We start from the raw sequence: 7,974 nt of genomic DNA, 5'->3' as shown, positions 1-7,974 counted from the left end.
AAAGAGAGAGAGAGAGAGAGAGAGAGAGAGAGAGAGAACCCTCCCATGGAGTGGTCAGGAAAAGGCTGAAGCTGGTGGTGACTGTGGGGTCTAGCAGTGACATTCTCAGAGGAGGAGCCAGCTGGCGGTGCTGGAGAGAGAGATGAGGCCATGCTGAAGGCTTAGGAGGAACTCAGGCCAATTCCCACTGCACGGAGAGGTCATCCATTGTCTCTCTGTCCATCAGCTCATGGGCTCTTGAATGTTTCTGAGTGAAGGCTCTTAGGAACCATGCTGCTATGAACAGGCCAGGGCCAGGATGGCTTTGAGAGCCAGCTCCTTTGAGGATATGCCCAGAAGGAGGCACATGAAATGGAGTGTCTGACAAAATGTCTGACAGAGCCAATTAAGGGAGGGAGGACTTACCTGGGCTGTGGTTTTAGAAGTTTAGTTTGTCATGGTGGCAGGAAGCAGAAAAGGGAAGGCGGGGGAGGGGGAAGGGGAGGGAGGGGGAGAAGGGAGAGAGGGAGGGAGGGGAGGGAGAGAGGGAGGGAGGGAAAGGAGACAATGCCAGCTGGCTCTCCATTATTTCCTCTAATTCCATCTGGGGTCCCAGCTTGCATTAGGGTCTCATCCCCTGAGGGGGTCACACTCATGAACACACCTCTGAGTCTCAGCTTCCTCACTGCTGGCCTCACAAATGCATGTGCCACCAGGCCTGGATTTATACCTGGGTACTGAGGCTTCAACTCAGGACCTCATGCTTCTGTCCCAAGGGCTTCACCAACAGTGCCACCTCCTCGTCTCCTTGGTTTTTTAAAAGTGTGTGTGTGTACACAAGTGTGTACAAGTGTATATGCAAGTCAGAGGGCTTGTTTTTCTCCTTTACCTTGGAGAGTTTTCTGTGTTTTTGAAGCAGGGTCTCTCTTGTTTCTGCTGTGCTGTGTACTCCAGGCTAGCAGGCCTAAGAGTTGCTGCCGTCTTTGCCTTCCAACCTGCCCTAGGCTGGATTATGTCACCATGCCCAGCCCCACACCCAGCTTTTGTGTGTGGGTCCTGGCAAAGAGAGGACATTCCACATAGGAAGGGCAGCTCGAGAGGAACAAGGACCTTGGACGGTGCTGAGCCAGGGACAGAGGCAGCCAGAGGCTCTGGGAGCAGGCACACGAGTGTAGTTGGAGATGAGGCTGGAAATGGCTGGGTGAGGCTGACTGACGGGCGCTAGACAACCTGAGAGACAGTAGGAGCTCCTGCAGGGCTGAGAGCAGAGCAGAACACGACAGAATCACAGCTAGACACGGGCTAATCAGTACAGGGATACAGGGTTCACTACCCCCTGCTACTGTGAAGCTTATCACATCTGCCTGAGGCTAAGCAAACCTTGGTCTCCAGCTCCTTATTGTACCTGGTCCTGCGGGTCGTTCAGCAGGTGGGGGTTGCGGGGCTGACACATGGTATGGGACACAACGACAATTTGTTTTTAGTACAGGAAGAACACACCTCCTCACAGTTCTGAAGGACAGAGGTCAAGATATCAGCAGCCTAGGACCCCTCAAAGCCTCATAAACCTTATGGGCTGTGCTCTTGTAGTGGGTGACTTCACTCTCCCACATCCCATTAGTAAGAGCTGAGTCATGTGCCACTGTGTCTGCAGGGATGTCTGGGAAATGTAGTCCAACTGTTTGCAAGCTTCACAGAGGTGAGAGATCAGCTCCACCTGCCATAGCAGGCAGGCTGGCAAAGTTATTTCTCTCTGGGTAGGGGATTCATAATCTTTGAGAACTTTTCACAGTTACATTTCTCTAAATTTTACAAATTTCCTGAAAGAACCACCAGTCTTTACAAGGAGAAAAAAAAAAAAAACAACAGGATTTTTTAAATTAACAAATAAGCATTCGGGGACCTGTGTGTGTGTGTGTGTGTGTCTGTCTTGTCTGCCTGCCTGCCTGTGTCTGACTCTGTGTGTGTATGTGTGTGTGTGTGTGTGTGTGTGTTTTATGGAAGCCAGAGACTAAAGTTAGGCATCTTCGTTTATTGCCCATCTTATTTTTGAAACACCTAGTTCTCTCAGATTGGTTAGACCAGCAGCTGGCCAGCGAGTCCCTAGGCCCCTGCTGTCTCCACCCACCAGTGCAGGATTGCAGGTCTGCACCATAGCACCCTGCTTTTCACATCTCCACCCACCAGTGCAGGATTGCAGGCCTGCACCATGGCACCCTGCTTTTCACATCTCCACCCACCAGTGCAGGATTGCAGGCCTGCACCATAGCACCCTGCTTTTCACATCTCCACCCACCAGTGCAGGATTGCAGGCCTGCACCATAGCACCCTGCTTTTCATGTCTCCACCCACCAGTGCAGGATTGCAGGCCTGCACCATGGCACCCTGCTTTGCATGTGGAAGCTGAGACTCCAGATTGAGGTCCTCATATTGTACAGCAGGCACTTTACCAACTGGGCCATCTCCCAGACCCTGACAGGCTTTATAATGGCCTAGTTTTGGTTTTAGAACTGCAGATCACATGAGGGACCTTCCATCTCTGTCTGCCTAGGTGACTTCAATAGATGTGGTAGATCACTTGGGTTTACAATCAGCTAAAGCCAGGATGGGAATATAGCTCAGTGGTAAAGTGCCTGCTTAGCAGGTGGGGGGTCCTAAGTTCAATTCCCAGCGCCAGGAAAAACAGAGACAGAAAGGTGCTGGGGCTTCTTTTTCATAGCAGTCCAGAGTTCATCCAGGAGCTGGTGAATCCCCGGCCTAGCAAGCGCTTTTCTGCCTCATAGACAGTGCCTTCTCTCTGCAGCCTAGGGGTGTATGAACAAGAAAGCTCCAGGCCTCTTTTAGAATGACTCTCCACAGGGCTCAGATGCAGCTCAGGGCAGAGCACTTGCCTAGCATCTGCAAGGCCCTGGATACCATCTCCAGCATCACCAAGAGTGATACAGGCATAAGGCCCCACCTTCCATTTTCATCAATTCCCACAGGCTCTACTGATCAGCAACATCCTCTACAGAGGTGGTTCTCAAGCTGTGGGTACCAACCCACACAGGGGTCACATATCAGATATCCTGAATATCAGACATTTACAATTTATAACAGTAGCAAAATTACAGTTATGAAGCATCAATGAAGTAATGTTATGGTTGGGGGTCACTACAACATGAAGAACTGTATTATTGTGTCAAGGCATTAGGAAGGTTGAGGCCACTGCTCTAGAGAGAGCAGGTTCGCCGTCTGGGCGATGGGGAATGTGGACATTGGGATTATTGTCACTGTCATTTCATCAACAAGATGAAAGCCAGGGCTGAGGACACAGTGCAGCTGGCAGAGGAGTGGGGTGGTGACCAGAGTGCATGAAGCCCTGAGTTCTGTCCCCAACATGGCAGAAAACCAAGTGTGGAATCTCAGCGTCAAGAGGTGGAGGCTGGAAGATCAAGAATTCCAAGTCATCTTCAACTACACAGCAAGTCTAGGCCACATGAGACTCTGCCTCAAAAGCAAATAAACAAGCAGATACAGTGGGAGACAAACACAGAGGATGACAAGATGGTTCGGGTGGGACATTTGCCATGGAAGCCTGAAGACCTGAGTTTACTTCACCACATGAGAGGAGTGAGCCAGCTTTTCCAAGTTATCTTCTGGCCTCCACACAAATACCATGGTATGTATGTACCCACACGGGTGCATGTGCACACACACACACACACACACACACACACACAAAGAACAGACATGACATAGCCTTTCAGAGATTTTGGTGAGAATATTAAATGAGAACACATGCTCACATGCCTGGTACCTGGCTCAGAGATGCAGCACAGCACACAGAGGCCTCAGCCATCTCTACATCCTGTTCTGGTCTACCCTGTCTTGCATTCTCCCATATGGCCCTTCTGTGCCTCCTCCTAGCTCCTCAGACCAGGCCCCACTCACTCTCCTGAGGTTCCTGCTTCCTATTTTACAGAGACAAGACAATAGGAGACTGTGACCCACCTGCCCTGTCCCATGCTCCAGGACCCTTCCTGCCTCTCAAAAAGCATCTAAGAGTTTCCTCAGAGGTCCTCCGCCCTCGTCCACCCTCCTTCCTTCAGTCATCACTCCTCCTATCAGTTTCTCCCCAGCCAGAACTCCATCATGGATGAGTGTGTTAGGCTGCTCCCAGTGCCACCATCTCCCAAGCTCTCTCTCTGCTCCCTCCATTTTGTTGTACAGCAAAATATGCACCTGCTGCCTCTGCTCTTCTCCTCTCTCTCCCAGGTCCAGATGGTCTTCTCCTTCCACATTACTCATGATGAGGTCAACATAAACTGTCAGTTAGGGACCCAGAAATCGGTCTCCATCCTCTATGGCCCAGGGCAGCCCTTGGAAAATGCCAACACTCTCTTCTTCATATCCATAAACACTTGCCCATTTCACCTGACCATGCCTAGCCTCACCCAACCACACCCAACCTCATCCAACTACCCCAACCATGCCCAAGTTCGCCATGTCTTCCACAATGCCTCTGTCAGTTCCTTCCAGCACCTATGACTTTGACACTGGAGTCACCAAGACACATCCTCCAGTCCTGCTCAGCCCTGAATTGTGTCCCTAAAAGAATGTCTGGGCATACTCCTCAGCCTTTTAGAGAAGGACATTTCATCCCATGAACCATCACAAATGAGGACATTATGCAAAACAAAATAAGCTAGACACATCTAAAGGACAGATGCCATTATATGCTTCTAGGGCCATCACATTCAGAGAAAAAGCAGATTGGGGCTTCTGAGAAGTCGGGAGAGAACAGGAAGAGCACGTTTAATAGGTCTTGGGAAATGACAGCCATGACAGCAATGAAACTGCTCGCTGCCCCTGAGCTGGCTGCTGAAGAGCCACTAATATGGGGGATTTTGTTCATTCCCTTGTGTCTTCCTTTATTTTCTTGTTGCTATGACAAAATATTTTGACATGCCAAGCATGGTAGTTCACGCTTTTTATCCCAGCACTCCAGAAAGGCAGAGGCAGGTGGACCTCTGTGAGTTCCAGGCTAGCCTAGTGTACATAGTGAAGTCCAGGCCAGCCTGGGCTATGTAGTAAGATCCTGTGTGAAATAAACAAAAATAAGTGACTGAAGCAACTCAAAGGACCAAGGGTGTATTTCAGCTCACACTCTGGGGTACGGGAAGTCGAGGTGGCAGGAGCTTGGAGAGGCTGGTCACATGGAATCCATGATCAAAAACCACAGAAAGATGAATGCATGGCTAGCACTCAGCTTGCTCTCTCTGTGCTCTACTGTCTGGGATTCCCTGACCTAGGAAGTGGTCCCACCTACAATCAGGATGAGTGTCCTCACATCTTTTAACACTGGACAGGCCAGAGGCCATAGCCCTCGTGGTTCTAGACTGTCAAGTTGACTTAACCACCACACATGTTCTAACTCTGGCTGTGCCACTCCAGTTCCAGGGGATCTGATGGCCTTTTCTGGCCTCTGAGGGCACCAGGCATCCACATGGTGCACAGGCATATGTGCAGTCACACACTCATAAAAGAAATAAAAAAAAAAAGTCTTGGGCTGGAGAGATGGCTCAGTGGGTAAGAACACTGAATGTTCTTCCAAAGGTCCTGAGTTCAAATCCCGGCAACCACATGGTGACTCACAATCATCCATAATGAGAACTGTTCCAAGGTTGTCTGAAGACAGCTACAGTGTACTTACATTTAATAAATAAATAAATCTTTAAAAAAAAAGAGAGTCTGTTTGTCATGAGAGTCAAAGTACAGCATAGTGGACTGTGCCAGCAGAGGACTCCACCCACTGGGGAGGACATCTCTATGAACCATGGTTGTTGGAAGAGGAAAGTAGGGGACAGGAAACAACCTGTGACTCTCAAGGCTACAAGCAGTGAGGAGGGAGGGCTCATCTAGGAACCACACATGTAGTATCTCCCTGCCATGGGTCCTGAGGGCCAGAAGCACCCGCTTATGGGACTGCCAGCACCCCCCAGCTCTTCATACCTCTGCATCAGTTTCTAGAAGAGAATGAAATGTCAGGCATGGGAAAAGTCTAGGGAGCAATGATGGCTTCACAGTTAGTTACAGAGCCTCACATTTGGGGATATGAGTCACTTTCCTTTCTTTTGACAATTTTGATGTTAAAATTTTATAATCATAGTCAGACGTGGTGGCACACACCTTTAATCCCAGCACTTGGGAGGCAGAGGCAAGTGGGTCTCTGAGTTCAAGGCCAGCCTGGTCTACAGAGTGAGTTCCAGGACAGCCAGGGCTACACAGAGAAACTCTGTCTCGAAAAACCAAAAAAAAAAAAAAAAAAAAAATTTACAATCATTTAACTATATTTGGAGGGGAGTGCACACGTCATACCACGGACCCTGTGGGGAGGCCAGAGGACAGCAGGCAGGAACGGTTTGTCTCCTTCCACCATGTGTGTTACAGAGACTGAGGTCGGGCCCTCGGGCTTGGCAGCAAGCACTTTTATCTACTGAGCCATCTAAGATAGTCAGTCCTTCAGTTCTTTTTATTTTGGTAAAATACACATAACCCAAAAGTTACTGTTTGAGCCACATTGAGTCTGCAGTTCAAGGTGTTTAATCCACACTTGACTTTTGAAAAGCGAACCTCCTGCCTCACATCCTGCCTGGGCAGGCCCGGGAGGGTTGAGCATGACAATCGCTTGGCTGAGCAGTGAGGAAAAGGAAACAGGAAGGGTCCGGAAGGAAGCGGCTTCCCAGCGGCCTGCCCAGCCACACCCATGTCCTGACCAGCATCAGCCTCCTCCAGGAAGAGCCACCATGCCTCACCTCAACAACAGCTGGGGGATAGCCTCCCACCCCTCCATCCCCACCCCCACTCCCACCCCCGTCCCCCTCCAAGCAGGAAGCATGAGACACTTCCCTGTCCTCCAGTCTATTCAAAAGCCAGGTATGATCAACCTGAAGAGTCCGGGGTCCTCGGCCATAGAGTGGGGAGCAGGCAAGAGCTGGGTTCCCCAGCCAGTCTGAGAGCATGTGGAAAGCAAGTTTGGAGATGCCACCAAGCAGCTTCCGGGGTCATTCTGGCATTCTGGCAAGGGACAGGCTCTTCCACTTACCTTTCATGCCCAGTGAGTCTTGTCAGCATCCCTAGACCAAGTCCTTGAGCTTCGGTACAAATTCATAGGGTTCCCATGGCTCCAGGACCAGCTTGTGGTACGCTCTGTGGCCAAACACACAAGACACAGGACTGTGAGGGGCGAGAGGAAACAGGCAAGGCCTCTGTGCTCTGCCAGACTAAAAACCAGTAAGTACATTTAGGTGCTCGGGAAGGGTCAGTCAAGGCTTCCTGGCTTCCTGGGGACATGAATGAAGGCGGACAGACAGAAAGATCCACAGGGCAGAAGCCAGGAGGTGGCAAACACCCTGGGATATACAGGAAACAGGACGTGCTTTCAAATTCAGGGAGCAAAGGGAACAGGATAGAAGAGGGAAGGGTCTGGAGGAGCCCAGTGGGTGGGGCAGATCAGAGTTTGTGTGTGTCCAAGCACCATTTTGGCTTTCCTTGCAGGTATAAGAGGCTGGCCTATGGTCACAGGAGACCTGAAGTGTGCAGGCACTACCGCAGGCATCGTGGGAGAAACACTTGGAAGAGAAAGAGACGGGGGAGTCAAGGGTGGGGGGCTTGAGAGGTGAACTAGTTAGCAGAACAATGCGCCCAGCCTAACCCCTGGGGCACACAGATGGCTTGTTTCACAGCAGAGAACTCCAGAGGCAGAAGGAACTGAGGCAACTCACCCCAGCCTTTGAGCTGGGGGTTTATTCCAGATCATCTGAGTGATCTAAGGGCTCTGAAATGGGGAGGCAGCAACAGAAGAGCAAGCACCCCAGCAAGGCCAAAGATCCAGAAGTAGTCAGGGGTGGGCTCTCTGCTTGGAAAAAGGCAAGGAAGCTGACCCTTACACACACACACACACACACACACACACACACACACACACGAGAGAGAGAGAGAGAGAGAGAGAGA

At 50.5% G+C, this 7,974-nt stretch overlaps 1 long non-coding RNA gene across 1 annotated transcript in view; it reads right to left on the bottom strand.

Moving 5' to 3' along the window:
- Positions 1 to 7,524, bottom strand: part of LOC116091914 — an 11,826-nt gene extending 4,302 nt beyond the window's left edge. The window contains exon 1 of the long non-coding RNA XR_004119104.1: positions 7,067 to 7,524. This is a non-coding gene — a long non-coding RNA (uncharacterized LOC116091914). The remainder of the gene's footprint in view (positions 1 to 7,066) is intronic.
- Positions 7,525 to 7,974: the final 450 nt, after the last annotated feature.

Source organism: Mastomys coucha, unplaced genomic scaffold (genome assembly GCF_008632895.1).
Source record: "Mastomys coucha isolate ucsf_1 unplaced genomic scaffold, UCSF_Mcou_1 pScaffold15, whole genome shotgun sequence".
In the NCBI taxonomy this organism is placed as follows: Eukaryota; Metazoa; Chordata; class Mammalia; order Rodentia; family Muridae; genus Mastomys; species Mastomys coucha.
The sequence above is the reverse complement of the archived record's forward strand: the minus strand, read 5'-3'. Positions and strand labels throughout refer to the sequence as shown.